Consider the following 17,004-nt stretch of genomic DNA (forward strand, 5'->3'; position numbering starts at 1 on the left):
GCCTGGAAGGAGGGAACTCGGCTGACAGGTAGAGGAGGGGCTACCCAAGATGCACCCATCAGCTGCAGAGGACTGCCATAAGCCAGGCAAAGAAGAAATATACCATCGGAAATTCAGTCTCCTCACAAACTGCACCCATTTAAAAGCGAGGAGGCCTGATGAACATGCTCCTGGTGGTTAGGCCTGGCCACCAGAAGTAAAACAAACCCAAGAGGAAGAACATCTGCTCTACAACACCACACCTTTGTCACTTCAAAGATTAGTTGTCTTCAAGAGGAAAAATTAGAAACTTGGCGCTTTGCCATACTTTAAAAACTTTCCCCCAGGGTAGGCAAGGTCATGGGAGTTGGCACATCAGTAAAATTAACTATGCCCATGCATGTGACTCCTTCTTTAAGCCTCCCTATGGACCCCGGGCAAATGACAGCCAATGGTATTAAATACAGTAAACCCCTCCAGGGGTAGTACCAGATGTAAGGTTAGATCTGAGGTCTGTCTTTAGATAGTGTGGATGGTGTTTCAACCCTGAGTGGGATATGTGGGTCTCATCAGGACTGAGAATCACCTGGTGAGTGGATGAGAATTGCTTGCAAGGTCTGTGAGCTAGAAAAGCATCAAGACACTGACGGAATGGCTTTAATAATGTCTACAGTGGTCCAGGGAGGACTAAATAATATGTGTGAACTGCACAACTCTGTATTCAAGGAAATAATATTAGTGATCATGAAGATGTGAGCAAGACCTTTTGCTGTATCCCAATATATCATTTTCAGTCACACAATTTGTCACTTTTCTTATTCAGTTATGTTTTCTCTCACTGAGGGCTTTGTTGAGCAACTCTCTCACCACTCACCTGACTGCTTTTTGCAGTTTTATATGATTGTTAGAATTAAAATTAAATATGAATGAATTGAGTATGAGAAACACTAGTTGTCTTGTAAATTATATTTTACTGAGAATAAATCACAATAGAAAGATTCTGGGCCTGATTTAGATCTCAGCGGATGAGCTACACCATCACAATAATGATGTATTTCCTGTCTGCCGAAATATAAATCGAATTAAAGAGAGAATATCACCTCTCAATACATCTCATTATACTTCGGGGGACAGGAATACCAACACCGTTGTGATGGAGTAATCCATCCACCAAGATCTAAATCAGCCCCTTTGTTTTACTGGATAATCTCCAGCTTCATTGATTCAATACAGGATTACCCTGTTATCTAATACTGTTCTGAATTCCATGTTAACGCGTGTTCCAAGTTTACACTTGATAATCCTACTCTCGACCATCTCGAGGTGAGATTTCTCAACTTCGGACCGTCAAGGCAGGTCTCTAACGCTCACTTTGAGAAACCTGCCCGCTCACGTAGAAGAAGCTGTCCTCAAAGTAGAACATCCACTCAAGTGGCAGAAAAAAGAGGTGCCCTCTTGCTCCGCGCATGATGCATTGTGCTTAGTCCCACCACAAAAAAATCTGCATGACCAGAGCAACTTACTGAACTCTACTGCTCACGGAACTCCGCGGAGCTCAGTTGCATGTTTTCAGCACTTTGGAAAGTTCCGCGTAGCAGAACTCCAAAAACTCCACCCAGGCCTAGTCTTAACAAAATAAAAGCTTCACTTAGGAATTGAAAAATTTAAATTCCAAGAAAACAATCATGTTTGTCAATCTCAGCCCCTGTTCTTGGTAGAGTTGAATTTACTCTAGATCTAAGTAGATCAGTTTTCAGATGTTTATCTAAATTTAGAGTAAGTGTATGAAACTGGCGTATTAGTTGTGAAGGATGTGAGTGCTTTACAAGCAGTAGGTCAACAATTGTCTTATTACAGGGAATCAAGTACCCCATTGTATCACTTAACTCTCACTGGGTAGGAAAGCAGAGAGGTCCAAGGCCTACTAAGGGGAGGTGGGGCAGGCTAGCAATCCCGATTTGCTAGCACGCCACAACAATATGCGATAAAGTATTGCCAAGTCAGTGATTTTTCTTTTAAAAAGGAAAAGTAACTTTATTGGACTCACACACTACTACATACTAATCAGTAATAAACAGATCTGTGAATTCAGATAGATGGAAATACTTTTGGTTACAGACTCATATCACTTTTTATCCCTAGTAGGTCCTGAACCCCATGATCATAATACACTCCATCTGTCCTACATGCAACAGACAGCAATGTCATTATATATAAGGTAGACCAACATCATAAATATGTGCATCAGAAACTTTCTTTTATATCAACAAGCCATATAATGTAGCCATTGGATGAACCACAAGAGAGACCTGCACTCCAGAGCACAAGGAGCATCATTCCATATCTCAGAATGCTTTGGAACAATATTTAATCATTCTCAAGGCCATGGCTGTGACTCCCTGGGAGACGTAGAGTATTTTGTCCAAACCATCTCTTGGAGGACTGCTGCCATCTCCACAGCCCCGCCGCACATTTCTAGATCTTCTGAAACTGGTTGGTAGTGCCCCTGCTATGCCTGGAGGCACTAAGAACAGTAAAACATTAAAAAAATCCCATGTGCGGCATTATGGGGAGTTTCTAGCTGGGGAAAATGAATATTAGATTAGCAGGTCGCTCTACTCTTACTTTTGTTGTTTAGTTTGCTTTGTGTGTTTCTTTTATTTCCCTGCTCTTATTGTGGATGCTCCAGTCCCACCAGTGGCACTGACAAGCTTTAATTCATGGTAAGGGGCACAGGTGGAGGCCCAAAACACTCTCACAATAGCTAGAGCCAGCAACTCATCTGCTCCAGCCTGTGGGTGGAAGCTATGCACTCAACCCTGCCCCTTACAGTTGGTGGAGTTGAGAGGCCAGTGTGTGCCATCTCCCAGACATGGGGGTTTAACACCTTGGCTGCTGTGGTTATTTTTCCCCTGTGCTGGAAAACTCTTGTTGCCATATATTCATGACGAGCTCAGCTCGTCATCAGCACACGACCACCGTGGCTGATGACGAGCTGAGCTCGTCATCAGCATCGAAGGGGTTAAGAAAGAAGAGCAACCTAAACGTCCATGTGAACATGATTTTTCTCACTTATGCTTGCCAACTTAATGTTGGCAAGCCGTGCGAGAGGGAAAACTCTGCTTTGCGCTGCTTAGCTGAGTTTTTTGGAACTCCGAGCTGATTGAGCCAAACTCCACGAACTCCACCGGCTATAAGGAATTTGACGCAAACACCTAGTTAAAACCATCAGCTCTCTGAAGTAACCAAAAGGTGTCACACTGCAATTGTTGTTTTCTAAGTGCTTATGCATGCATAAAAGAACATCTGTTATGTATACTCATATGTAAATGCATACACACACATATACATGCAGAAATCTGACGGTCTGTTGGATTTTTTTTATCGTCCAAGTAGAAATACACGTGAAAGAATATATTACTGAAATTTAGAGTGTGGGAGAAGTGTCAGTGTTTAACCCCTCCCCTGCTGATGACGGAACTGCTCCATCATCAGCTGCGGTGGCGCTGTGCTGATGACAGAGCGGTTCCCTCATGGCCCGCCCGACGCTCCTGTGCGGCGCGAATTTTGTTCCTGCGCGGCGCGAATTTCGCGCCTGCGCTGAGTGTTCTATTGAGCGGGCGGGGCCATGACGGAACCGCTCCGTCATAAGCACAGCGCAACCGACGCTGGTGACAGAGCGGTTCCGTCACCAGCATGCGCCCGCCGCATTTCCGCCCCGCCCCCTTAGGACTGCGGCGGAATAGCCGCCGCAGTGAAGGGGTTAAACGAGGGTTTGTGTACATTCACCATCAACTACCATTACCTATTATTGACATGAAGGAATGTTCTGCAAGCAACAAACTGTGAGCGACAGTTCACACACACAGTAAATATAAGGACTGCACATGAAAAACTAATTTTATGTTCAATCCATGACACCTTAATGAGAATTTTAATCAGCTGTTCACAGGAAGAAAAAATTTAGCATGCAATTTTCTAAGCGACTCTTCGAAAACTGAACGGAAGCATGTAGCCTTTTTCGAAATACGCGTGACATGTTACTATTTAACCTTACACCAAACAAGGCAATTAGAAACAATGGCAAATTAAATTAAAAGCCAGCCAAAACATTTTAATCTCATCTTCGAATGAAAAACTGCAGACTTTGGGTTCTAATAAATAAAACTGACACTGAAGAAAGGAGTAATTATTTCCCTCCAGTGACATACAGTGAACATTTCCTTGGATCAGTCTCTTCACTTAATTCATAACTGTGTCGATTAAAGGATGGTTATTAGGGGCTACCAGTGAGGTTTTTTTTAATTAATTGAAACGTTCCATCTATATCACTTGATTCTGCAGGCTAAGTAGTCCTTTATGTGAGCTCAATATTGCATAGCGCTGCCACTCTGTTGTAACTTCATTTCGTTGACCTACGCTTTCAATAGTTCATAAATATGTGAAAAGAACTCGGTAGCCCGGCTATGTCTGTGGAATACAGATTCATTATCCGTGGCACTTTGTACAACTCCCCTTGCAGTGACTTTGACGGATCTTGCTACGGATACACTTTCATGCCAAGTCAGCTACTGTTGAAGCCATTTGTGGCAGACTGACATGAAGCAGGTGTGCTCGGTATAACCCAGTGCTGCTGCAGTCTGAGAAAGCCTATCCGTCCAGCTGATATCTGTTTTATATCATGATCATAAGGAAACGGCATGGATCGGACATTTTAACATTCACTGCATTTGCCACCTACGACGACGCAAAATTAAGAAGCTATTTATGTCCCTTTAAATAGAGCTTTAGCGTGAAAACGTATCTGCACTGCCATAATGACACTTATCAAACTGACGTGAAGAAGACTTCAACAGGCATTAATTCCTATAATGAAGTAAACCAACCACACGCAATGCGTGATTGACAGGGCATTCACTTTTCTTAATACCATCATCACGCATGGCTTACCGAGGATTTCTTCATGAAAATATGACAACGAATGTGTTGTATTCGATTCTACAAACACTGAAATGCAAAAATAATTATGCTCTTTCTTACCGGTGGTAAATATGCATTTATATCATCAGTACTTTCAGACTCACTGACGTGTTTGTTTCGTTGGCATCTCTTTTTCTCAGGAACACACAAGGTGCAACTAAGGCATTTAAGGCTCTCAGAGAATGAGGTTGGGCTGACGCTAGTTCTCTCTATAAGCCATGAGATCCCTGTACTCCTAAACAAGAGGCGAATCTTTGTGTCTATTTTCAACCCAACCCTTCCTTACAGCTGGTTTGCGCTCAAACGTACTGGATGGTTTACCCCATTTTGTCTCAAGTGGAAGTGTCATCATTTCGAGACTTGTTGGCAATGCGCAACTGTCAGTTGCAACTTGCATTTTTACTTTTTTAATTATTTCGATTTTTTTAAAATATATTCTATTTAAAATAATAACTCTGTAGACCAGCAGGATACCTATTTTATGACCAAGCCTGTGTGGTAAGAACAAGACAATAGCAGACGGGGACACACCGAGATACTTACCAATGCTAATACACATTTGGCATTTCTTTTACAATTCGCAGTGATGAGATATTGCCCAATTGCAAATGTGGTAATATCATTTTAGCATTGAAGTAACACCACATCACAGTTAGAGAAAGCCGTGCAAGATGCACCATCATCACACTGATGAAAACTTTGGACCTAAAAGTAGAGATACATTTGTGGCAACAGTGTTTCTATTACTTATTTCCTAATTGGATATGTATTTGCAGTCCTGCCAAGATTAAGGGTGTACTACTGCTTTTACCAGTTCATGTCAGTACCACCCATTTTCTGATCATCTCTCAGTGAGAACTGCAGACCTATACATTTAAACTTTATAACGACTTTGAAATGGGCTTAATTCTTTGAAGACGTTTTCATCCATATCTTGAGCTTTTTTCGATCGAGAGAATTAGGCTGTATTTTGCGTGTTCTCTAAACTTTGAACCATCAAATTTAAACAATACTTTTAGACCTGCTTATGATGTGTATCTTAGCGGTTCATTACGATGGCAGAAAAATAGCCACTGCAGGGCTGGCGGTGGCGATTGTTCCGCCAACATCATGAGATTTACCCCCCTGCCACATTATGATGTTGGTGGGTATCGCAGCGGATGGAAAGTCCGTCCGCCACTTTTCCGCTGGTAACAATGGTCACGATTGCCTGGCGGAGCGGTCAGCATGTTTATCAAAAGAAATTCCTTTCTGTGTATTAATCTTTCATATGGTGACCATGAGGCCTACGCATTCAAATCAATACCTATTGCTTTGTGACTATGGTGTTACATAGATATTGGGTAAATATTAGTACTCCACACTAGAAAATAATTTTTGTTACTCTCAAAAATTTATTATAAGGAAACATTTATATTAAATAAAACCATTGTTAAAATTGCAAACAATTAGTATTATAAATAGGGTGCTCTGGTACAATCTTATATACTGTCTAACAATTCCGCTTTACGGTATCTATCTCAGAGTCACTCCAAGTTAAAAATCATACACTTTTGTGCTCACTAATTAAGTACAAAATACAAACAAATCATATACATTAAAAGTCCCACTGTCGACGCGTTTCGGTGCGTTGGTTACAATTATGGCACCTTCCTCAGGACAGACGAGTTTAAAACCAAAGATTATTTACTTCTAAAAAAAGAAATGCATATAATTAATACATTGTTCCTATAGAGAGTTCATGCTAGTTGTGGACTAATCTAGTAAAGTTTACTATTTGCATATTAACTGCCCTTACTTGAAGTATAGGGATTGCGGTCCTTCTATTAATTTTCAGGACGACTGTATCTCCTTATGTAGTTGCAGGTAGAATGACTCACTTCGAGGTCTTTTTAGGTCATTGACTTCTACAGAAAAAGGAGCATGGAATTATATACCATACTATAGAGACTTATGGCCTGTTTTTTCATTTTTAAGTACACTTACTCATAAGAATCTGGTTGACACTATATTCAATGGTGTCTGTCAAAGCAGGTGCATTTTTTGATAAGTACCGTCTATAATGTCTTGCCGTGCCTGTAAAGTACACGAATGTTACTGTCTACTTTGAATAATGGATTTATGACTAGTAGATATGTATAGGGATAGCAAGCTAATACATACCAATTACTTTTACGTCTAATGCTGACAATCAGGCTGTTCTTCCCTTCACCCTCTCCAGTGGTAACTTTGTACCTATGCCGGAATGACATGACATTCATGATTTGATGCGCATATGTGTAGGAATTATAGACCCTCATTTCCCTGTCTACTAACTCATTGTTGGTTTAAAGAGGGTTTTATACATACCGATTGAGGGCTGTAAAGTCCCTCTATCGCCTGATCTGCAGCGTTCTCTCCTTTTCATTAAGCGCTGTAAGTCGCACTGTAGGATGGGGGATATTTTCAATTCAATCTTCTCCTAACCTAAGCGGTAAGTAAGTCATATTTAGAGTGATATCAAGAACCATTCCCAAGATCAAATTTATTGTTACCCGTACGTATTCTTTTAATTCCACTAGTATACCACGCTTGCTTCTAGCAAGTGTGATGTTGCCTAATACTAGTGTGTAGTGGGTGGGCTAATTCTCTTAACTGAGCTTTTTGCACTAGGTCTCTCTCAAAACCCATGTAGATCTGTTGCACATGTTACTCCCTTCTCATCACTCTTGGTTTATTAAAGTTATGCCCCTATAGGTTGGGTCATCACATTTGGTTCTTTAGACAGCCCTCTCTGTTACCCCCATAGCATAATCACAACAAAACGCTAAGGGCAAATTGCCGCGTTTTACTCATTTAGAGTATCAGTAGCATTGGCATACCTCAGTTGGACCCCTAATCACAACAAGGGCTAAAAACAAAATGCCACATATTCCTCATTTAGGATATAAATTAGAGTTTGTTCCAGTGCAGCGTAGGGCTGTTCTTACTGCTGGTTAAACTCACAGAGATTCTATCATCCTCTATAGGATGACCCCCAAAACACCCAGGTCCTTACCTTCTAGACCGGACACTCGGCGAACCTGCTCCTGACGGCTTCCTGCTTTCACCGCAATCGGTGAGGCAGTAAAACCTGCGGGCCTTAAATACCCATTCAAATTGATAATTGGATGTTAATTGCCCACTTAATTGGTATTTATGCAATTAATTTACAGCGCCCTTATGTCAGCGCCATTTTGTTAGTTTTAGATATTGGTCCTATGTGGACTACAAAAACGCGGGTTCGAACCTTGGGCTGTATACTCTTTGAGTCTCTAAATTATATTCACGTCGTATTCCTATTTGATGTTATTATTCACTGCCTGACCCCTACATATTTCGGCGTTTCGTTAATGTTATCGAGCATTCCCACTTGGTTGCAGCGCCCCTATGTGCGCGCCATTTTGGTAGTTCTGAATATTAGTCCTATGGGGACGGCAGAGACGCGGGTTCCAACCTTGGGCTATATAATCATAAATTCTATAAATTATACTCCCGCCGTTTTGTTGTTTATTGTTTGATTTTACTGCATAACCCCTGCAGGTTTCGTCGTTTCGTCCGTGTTTACTTGTTTGCCGTTTAGATATGCGGTACACGTTTCTTAGGCGCCATTTTAGTAGTTCCATTCTCCCATATTTCTGATTAAAGAACTACGAGATTGTGGGATAAATCCTCGTTCTCTTTTGTATGCGCTATTGATGTTTATTATGTTAGTCAAAATGCTGTTCGATATAGATTAAACCCAACATACTAGTGTAAGGCTACAAGAAAAGCGTTAGATTTCAGTTATATATAAATGGCAATATTCAACATTCTTTCCAAACTCAAAGAATATATATCCCTGTGTTTATCCTGCACTGCAATGATAGTAGCTGTATCTCAAATGTCTTATACCATTTTTTTCTTTTTTATACGTGTGAGCAATGGCCTAAATACAGATCAACTATGTGATACAGCTTTTTATATCCAGAAAAGGTTAGATCTTCTCACATTTCTTATTATTACATTTAGCACAATTTTCATTAACATCTTTCTTAACTAGATGATCATGTACTCAAATCATATTCATGCTGGTACACAGTGGGGGTAGTTCTCAGGCATTTTAGTCGCTTATTCTTTATTTGATGTACATATGGAAGGGATAAGTCGCTATTCATTATTTCAGGTGATATACAAAAAGGCAAGGATATACAATATCATCTGATCATTCTGTCCCATTCCTCGAGACCATTTAGTCCTTGGTAGTATGATTTGAATTTGGACATATAAAACTGTTCTCTCTGCTTCCGTGTTCTATTTAAATCACCTCCTCTTACTGAAATCTTAATCTTTTCCAAAATACACCACTTGATTTCATCAATGTTGTGGTTTTCGGCTATCCAGTGCTCCACCAAGGGGGCATTCCTTCTTTTGTTTCTTATTGCAGATCGATGTTCAGTAAGACGTAGACGCATTTCGCGTCCCGTCTCTCCAATGTAACATTTGTTACACGGACTCAGCAACAGGTACACTACATTGGTAGTACGACAGTTGACGTGTTCGTTCATCCAATGGGTTGTACCATTGACTTCTAATTTGTCGGTCTTAATGATGTTCTTAAAGTGTGAGCAAGAGCCACATGGCAAGTTTCCCCTAATGGGACTGTTGTTCACAACATTTCTTTGTCCCCCGCTTTTGGGTTCTTTAAAGGTATGCACTAAATGATTCCTTATGGTCTTATTTCTTCTATACGCATACGTTGGTTTTGCCATAGGTATTGTCCCTACTTTGTTTAGTATGCCCCAATTTTTGTTTATCAGATTTTTTACTTTGTTGCTGAAACCGTTGTAGTCAGATACCTTAATGATTCCATCATCGCGGTCATTTGTTTTTGAGGATCCCTCAAACAGACTATCACGGTTATAATACTTGGCGCGCTTATATGCTTGTTTGATAAGGCGCTTTGGGTATCCTCTCTGAGCAAGCTTGGTTTTTAGGATAGCTGCATGTTTTTCATAGCTAGTTCTATCGCTACAGTTACGCCTCACTCGTAGGAATTGGCTGAAGGGTATCCCATCTTTCTGACATTTGGGGTGGTAACTCGTGTGGTGGAGTAGAGTGTTACGGTCTGTAGGTTTTACAAACAAGTCTACATTGAGAACTCCTTCTTTTTCATGGATCTTAATATCTAGAAAGTCTACCGCTGCTTGGCTTTTGTTAGAGGTAAACTTAAGGTTAGGATCCCCACAATTGATCCATTCTAGAAAGGTGTCTAATTCTCTTTCATGACCATCCCATATGAAGAGGATGTCGTCTATAAATCGAGACCAGCACTTCACATTCTCGAAAAAAGGACACATTTTGTTGTAAATATGCTGGGTCTCGAATCTACCTACATATAGGCATGCCAGGCTGGGAGCACATGTGGCTCCCATACTGGTGCCCTTGATCTGGCAATAATAATCGTGTTTGAATAAGAAGATGTTATTTTTTAAAATTATCTCTATACATTCTAAAATGAAGGTATTTTGTGCAGTTAAATCCCCATTTTCATTACCTAGAATATCCTTCATCATTTTCACAGTATCTTCTTGCGGGATGTTCGTATATAATGCTTCGATATCCAAGCACACCAACCATTGGGTATCTCTATTGAATGCTATCCCTTCTATTTTAGAAATCATGTGGGTAGTATCTTTTATATATGAGGGTAGTTGTGTGACCAAAGGCTGAATGAAATGGTCCACGTATTTGCTAAGGGGCTCAGTCAAAGAGTCAATTCCTGACACTATAGGGTGCATTGGAGGGTCTTCCAAATTTTTATGCACCTTAGGCAACCCATATAGTGCTGGGACCTTAGGGTTCTCATTTAATAGGAATCGATATTCTTCTTCACATATGATGTTGTCTTCTTTAGCGAAATTTACAACATCACTGACCTTTTTCTTAAGGCTGTTCCATTCTCGCACATTACTAGATTTATAGTGTGACTCGTTATTCAGGAGTTTTAACATTCTCTTTTCATAATCTTCCGTGGTTAAAACGACTATACTTCCACCCTTGTCTCCTGGTTTTATGGTGATTTCATCACTGGATGACAAGGACTTCAATGCCTCCCTTTCTTGCTTGGATAAATTGTTTTCAGTCCACACCTGTGTGTCTAGTAACTTCTCTAAACCAATGGTCACCGCTTTTTCAAAGGTATCTACCTCTGGCCCTACCATCGCTATATTGGGTGTCCATGTGGACGGTGGTTTGAGGCCTGATTTGTTGGTGGTTTCTCTACTCTCTTTTCCCTCAAAGAACTTTTTAATTCTGATTTTTCTAAATAGGTCCCTCACATCCCTCTCTATATTGAATCTACAGCCTGTTGTACTTGGGGCAAACCCTAAGCCCTTTTCTAAAACACTAGTTTCGTGTTTAGTGAGAATTTTATTGGAAAGGTTAATTATTGGGGCTTTTAGGGCTTCTACCTCTGTTACCAGTCCTTGTCTCGGGGATATAGAGTGCTCTCCCACTATTCCCAATCTTTGTGGCTGCGAGTCCGCATGTAGGGTCTCCTTATCGTTCTCCCTGCTTGCTGGTTGCCCTGACGTCCCCTCCCCGGGCTCTGAAGCCTCTTTGTTGGCGCCTCTGTTGCTGCCCTAAAAAAACTGGTTGATATTCTCTGTTGTTTGTCTGGCCTCCTTCTCTTGTATCAGTTCTATTTCTTGGTTCCTGATGGCTATCTCCTTCTGAATCGGAACTGTTGTAGGAGGTATCAGAGAATGTTACATTCTTTTTGTAATACCTATTTCTATTGTAGGTGAATTGTTTACCATTGTATTCAGTTGGTGCTGGTTGCTCATAATAGTCTTTTTGAATGTATGGATACACAGTTTCATTTTTGTAATTAGCTATATCTTTACGTAGCTTGTTGTTTTTTTTATTTATCATATATTCTTGGTATCCACTGATGTCCTCCTTTATCTCCTCTAGTTTTTTCTTTGCGTCTTCTAACGCAGTGCTATTGTTTAGTTATTTTTCAAGGGTCTCTATTTCTTCCCTTTCTATTATAATGATAGCTTGTGCAGTCTCTATTATGAGCAACATCCAGTCGCGACTGCATCTGTTCGCGATTAATGTCCAGCTTTCCTTAAACTTCTCGTTATTCACGAATAAGCCTGGTTCGTTTCTGATCTGAAGTCCTACTGGTATAATACCTTTCCTACAATATTGAATGATAAACTCAGAATGTAATTCCGTTCGTACCATTTTTTTCTTAAGGTTCCAGAGTTTATTCCACCTCTCATCATCGTTTTTCGTTAGTGTCATAGAATTGATAGTTTTTGATGAATCTCCTATTAGTTGTTTAAATTGGTCTTCTGAAAAACCAAACGTACGTAGTGTATCCATTTTATTAGTTAGCACCCACTCTCCAGCTACCAGAGCTGTAGAACAATCTCCAAAAATAGAGAGTTTCCCAGGGACCAGTAAGGACTGGGTATCAAATATTTATCAAAAGAAATTCCTTTCTGTGTATTAATCTTTCATATGGTGACCATGAGGCCTACGAATTCAAATCAATACCTATTGCTTTGTGACTATAGTGTTACATAGATATTGGGTAAATATTAGTACTCCACACTAGAAAATCATTTTTGTTACTCTCAAAAAATTATTATAAGGAAACATTTATATTAAATAAAACCATTGTTAAAATTGCAAACAATTAGTATTATAAATAGGGTGCTCTGGTACAATCTTATATACTGTCTAACAATTCCGATTTACGGTATCTATCTCAGAGTCACTCCAAGTTAAAAATCATACACTTTTGTGCTCACAAATTAAGTACAAAATACAAACAAATTATATACATTAAAAGTCCCACTGTCGACGCGTTTCGGTGCGTTGGTTACAATTATGGCACCTTCCTCAGGACAGACGAGTTTAAAACCAAAGATTATTTACTTCTTTCTAAAAAAAGAAATGCATATAATTAATACATTGTTCCTATAGAGAGTTCATGCTAGTTGTGGACTAATCTAGTAAAGTTTACTATGTGCATATTAACTGCCCTTACTTGAAGTATAGGGATTGCGGTCCTTCTATTAATTTTCAGGACGACTGTATCACCTTATGTAGTTGCAGGTAGAATGACTCACTTCGAGGTCTTTTTAGGTCATTGACTTCTACAGAAAAAGGAGCATGGAATTATATACCATACTATAGAGACTTATGGCCTGTTTTTTCATTTTTAAGTACACTTACTCATAAGAATCTGGTTGACACTATATTCAATGGTGTCTGTCAAAGCAGGTGCATTTTTTGATAAGTACCGTCTATAATGTCTTGCCGTGCCTGTAAAGTACACGAATGTTACTGTCTACTTTGAATAATGGATTTATGACTAGTAGATATGTATAGGGATAGCAAGCTAATACATACCAATTACTTTTACGTCTAATGCTGACAATCAGGCTGTTCTTCCCTTCACCCTCTCCAGTGGTAACTTTGTACCTATGCCGGAATGACATGACATTCATGATTTGATGCGCATATGTGTAAGAATTATAGACCCTCATTTCCCTGTCTACTAACTCATTGTTGGTTTAAAGAGGGTTTTATACATACCGATTGAGGGCTGTAAAGTCCCTCTATCGCCTGATCTGCAGCGTTCTCTCCTTTTCATTAAGCGCTGTAAGTCGCACTGTAGGATGGGGGATATTTTCAATTCAATCTTCTCCCAACCTAAGCAGTAAGTAAGTCATATTTAGAGTGATATCAAGAACCATTCCCAAGATCAAATTTATTGTTACCCGTACGTATTCTTTTAATTCCACTAGTATACCACGCTTGCTTCTAGCAAGTGTGATGTTGCCTAATACTAGTGTGTAGTGGGTGGGCTAATTCTCTTAACTGAGCTTTTTGCACTAGGTCTCTCTCAAAACCCATGTAGATCTGTTGCACATGTTACTCCCTTCTTATCACTCTTGGTTTATTAAAGTTATGCCCCTATAGGTTGGGTCATCACATTTTGGTTCTTCAGACAGCCCTCTCTGTTACCCCCATAGCATAATCACAACAAAACGCTAAGGGCAAATTGCCCGTTTTACTCATTTAGAGTATCAGTAGCATTGGCATACCTCAGTTGGACCCCTAATCACAACAAGGGCTAAAAACAAAATGCCACATATTACTCATTTAGGATATAAATTAGAGTTTGTTCCAGTGCAGCGTAGGGCTGTTCTTACTGCTGGTTAAACTCACAGAGATTCTATCATCCTCTATAGGATGACCCCCCAAAACACCCAGGTCCTTACCTTCTAGACCGGACACTCGGCGAACCTGCTCCTGACGGCTTCCTGCTTTCACCGCAACTGGTGAGAGCAGTAAAACCCGCGGGCCTTAAATACCCATTCAAATTGATAATTGGATGTTAATTGCTCACTTAATTGGTATTTATGCAATTAATTTACAGCGCCCTTATGTCAGCGCCATTTTGGTTAGTTTTAGATATTGGTCCTATGTGGACTACAAAAACGCGGGTTCGAACCTTGGGCTGTATACTCTTTGAGTCTCTAAATTATATTCACGTCGTATTCCTATTTGATGTTATTATTCACTGCCTGACCCCTACATATTTCGGCGTTTCGTTAATGTTATCGAGCATTCCCACTTGGTTGCAACGCCCTTATGTGCGCGCCATTTTAGAAGTTCTGAATATTAGTCCTATGGGGAAGGCAGAGACGCGGGTTCCAACCTTGGGCTATATAATCATAAATTCTATAAATTATACTCCCGCCGTTTTGTTGTTTATTGTTTGATTTTACTGCATAACCCCTGCAGGTTTCGTCGTTTCGTCCGTGTTTACTTGTTTGCCGTTTAGATATGCGGTACACGTTTTTTAGGCGCCATTTTAGTAGTTCCATTCTCCCATATTTCTGATTAAAGAACTACGAGATTGTGGGATAAATCCTCGTTCTCTTTTGTATGCGCTATTGATGTTTATTATGTTATTCAAAATGCTGTTCGATATAGATTAAACCAAACATACAAGTGTAAGAGTAAGTGTCCTTAAAAATGCAAAAACAGGCCATAAGTCTCTATAGTATGGTATATAATTCCATGCTCCTTTTTCTGTAGAAGTCAATGACCTAAAAAGACCTCGAAGTGAGTCATTCTACCTGCAACTACATAAGGAGATACAGTCATCCTGAAAATTAATAGAAGGACCGCAATCCCTATACTTCAAGTAAGGGCAGTTAATATGCAAATAGTAAACTTTACTAGATTAGTCCACAACTAGCATGAACTCTCTATAGGAACAATGTATTAATTATATGCATTTCTTTTTTTAGAAAGAAGTAAATAATCTTTGGTTTTAAACTCGTCCGTCCTGAGGAAGGTGCCATAATTGTAACCAACGCACCGAAACGCGTCGATAGTGGGACTTTTAATGTATATGATTTGTTTGTACTTAATTTGTGAGCACAAAAGTGTATGATTTTTATCTTGGAGTGACTCTGAGATAGATACCGTAAATCGGAATTGTTAGACAGTATATAAGATTGTACCAGAGCACCCTATTTATAATACTAATTGTTTGCAATTTTAACAATGGTTTTATTTAATATAAATGTTTCCTTATAATAAATTTTTGAGAGTAACAAAAATGATTTTCTAGTGTGGAATACTAATATTTACCCAATATCTATGTAACAGCATAGTCACAAAGCAATAGGTATTGATTTGAATGCATAGGCCTCATGGTCACCATATGAAAGATTAATACACAGAAAGGAATTTCTTTTGATAAATAATTGATACCCAGTCCTTTCTGGTCCCTGGGAAACTCTCTATTTTTGGAGATTGTTCTACAGCTCTGGTAGCTGGAGAGTGGGTGCTAACTAATAAAATGGATACACTACGTATGTTTGGTTTTTCAGAAGACCAATTTAAACAACTAATAGGAGATTCATCAAAAACTATCTATTCTATGACACTAACGAAAAACGATGATGAGAGGTGGAATAAACTCTGGAACCTTAAGAAAAAAATGATTCGAACGGAATTACATTCTGAGTTTATCATTCAATATTGTAGGAAAGGTATTATACCAGTAGGACTTCAGATCAGAAACGAACCAGGCTTATTCGTGAATAACGAGAAGTTTAAGGAAAGCTGGACATTAATCGTAAACAGATGCAGTCGCGACTGGATGTTGCTCATAATAGAGACTGCACAAGCTATCATTATAATAGAAAGGGAAGAAATAGAGACCCTTGAAAAACAACTAAACGATAGCACTGCGTTAGAAGACGCAAAGAAAAAACTAGAGGAGATAAAGGAGGACATCAGTGGATACCAAGAATATATGATAAATAAAAAAACCAACAAGCTACGTAAAGATATAGCTAATTACAAAAATGAATCTGTGTATCCATATATTCAAAAAGACTATTATGAGCAACCAGCACCAACTGAATACAATGGTAAACAATTCACCTACAATAGAAATAGGTATCACAAAAAGAATGTCACATTCTCTGATACCTCCTACAACAGTTCCGATTCAGAAGGAGATAGCCATCAGGAACCAAGAAATAGAACTGATACAAGAGAAGGAGGCCAGACAAACAACAGAGAATATCAACCAGTTTTTTAGGGCAGCAACAGAGGCGCCAACAAAGAGGCTTCAGAGCCCGGGGGAGGGGACGTCAGGGCAACCAGCAAGCAGGGGGAACAATAAGGAGACCCTACATGCGGACCTGCAGCCACAAAGATTGGGAATAGTGGGAGAGCACTCTATATCCCCGAGACAAGGACTGGTAACAGAGGTAGAAGCCCTAAAAGCCCCAATAATTAACCTTTCCAATAAAATTCTCACTAAACACGAAACTAGTGTTTTAGAAAAGGGCTTGGCTTTTGCCCCGAGTACAACAGGCTGTAGATTCAATATAGAGAGGGATGTGAGGGACCTATTTAGAAAAATCTGAATTAAAAAGTTCTTTGAGGGAAAAGAGAGTAGAGAAACCACCAACAAATCAGGCCTCAAACCACCGT

At 39.7% G+C, this 17,004-nt stretch overlaps 1 protein-coding gene across 1 annotated transcript in view; it reads right to left on the reverse strand.

Annotated features, from left to right (window-relative positions):
* LRP1B (LDL receptor related protein 1B) overlaps positions 1–17,004 on the reverse strand; it is a 3,669,685-nt gene that overhangs the window by 856,977 nt on the left and 2,795,704 nt on the right. The window lies entirely within an intron of this gene.

This window comes from Lissotriton vulgaris, chromosome 2_1 (assembly GCF_964263255.1).
Source record: "Lissotriton vulgaris chromosome 2_1, aLisVul1.2, whole genome shotgun sequence".
Taxonomy (NCBI): Eukaryota; Metazoa; Chordata; class Amphibia; order Caudata; family Salamandridae; genus Lissotriton; species Lissotriton vulgaris.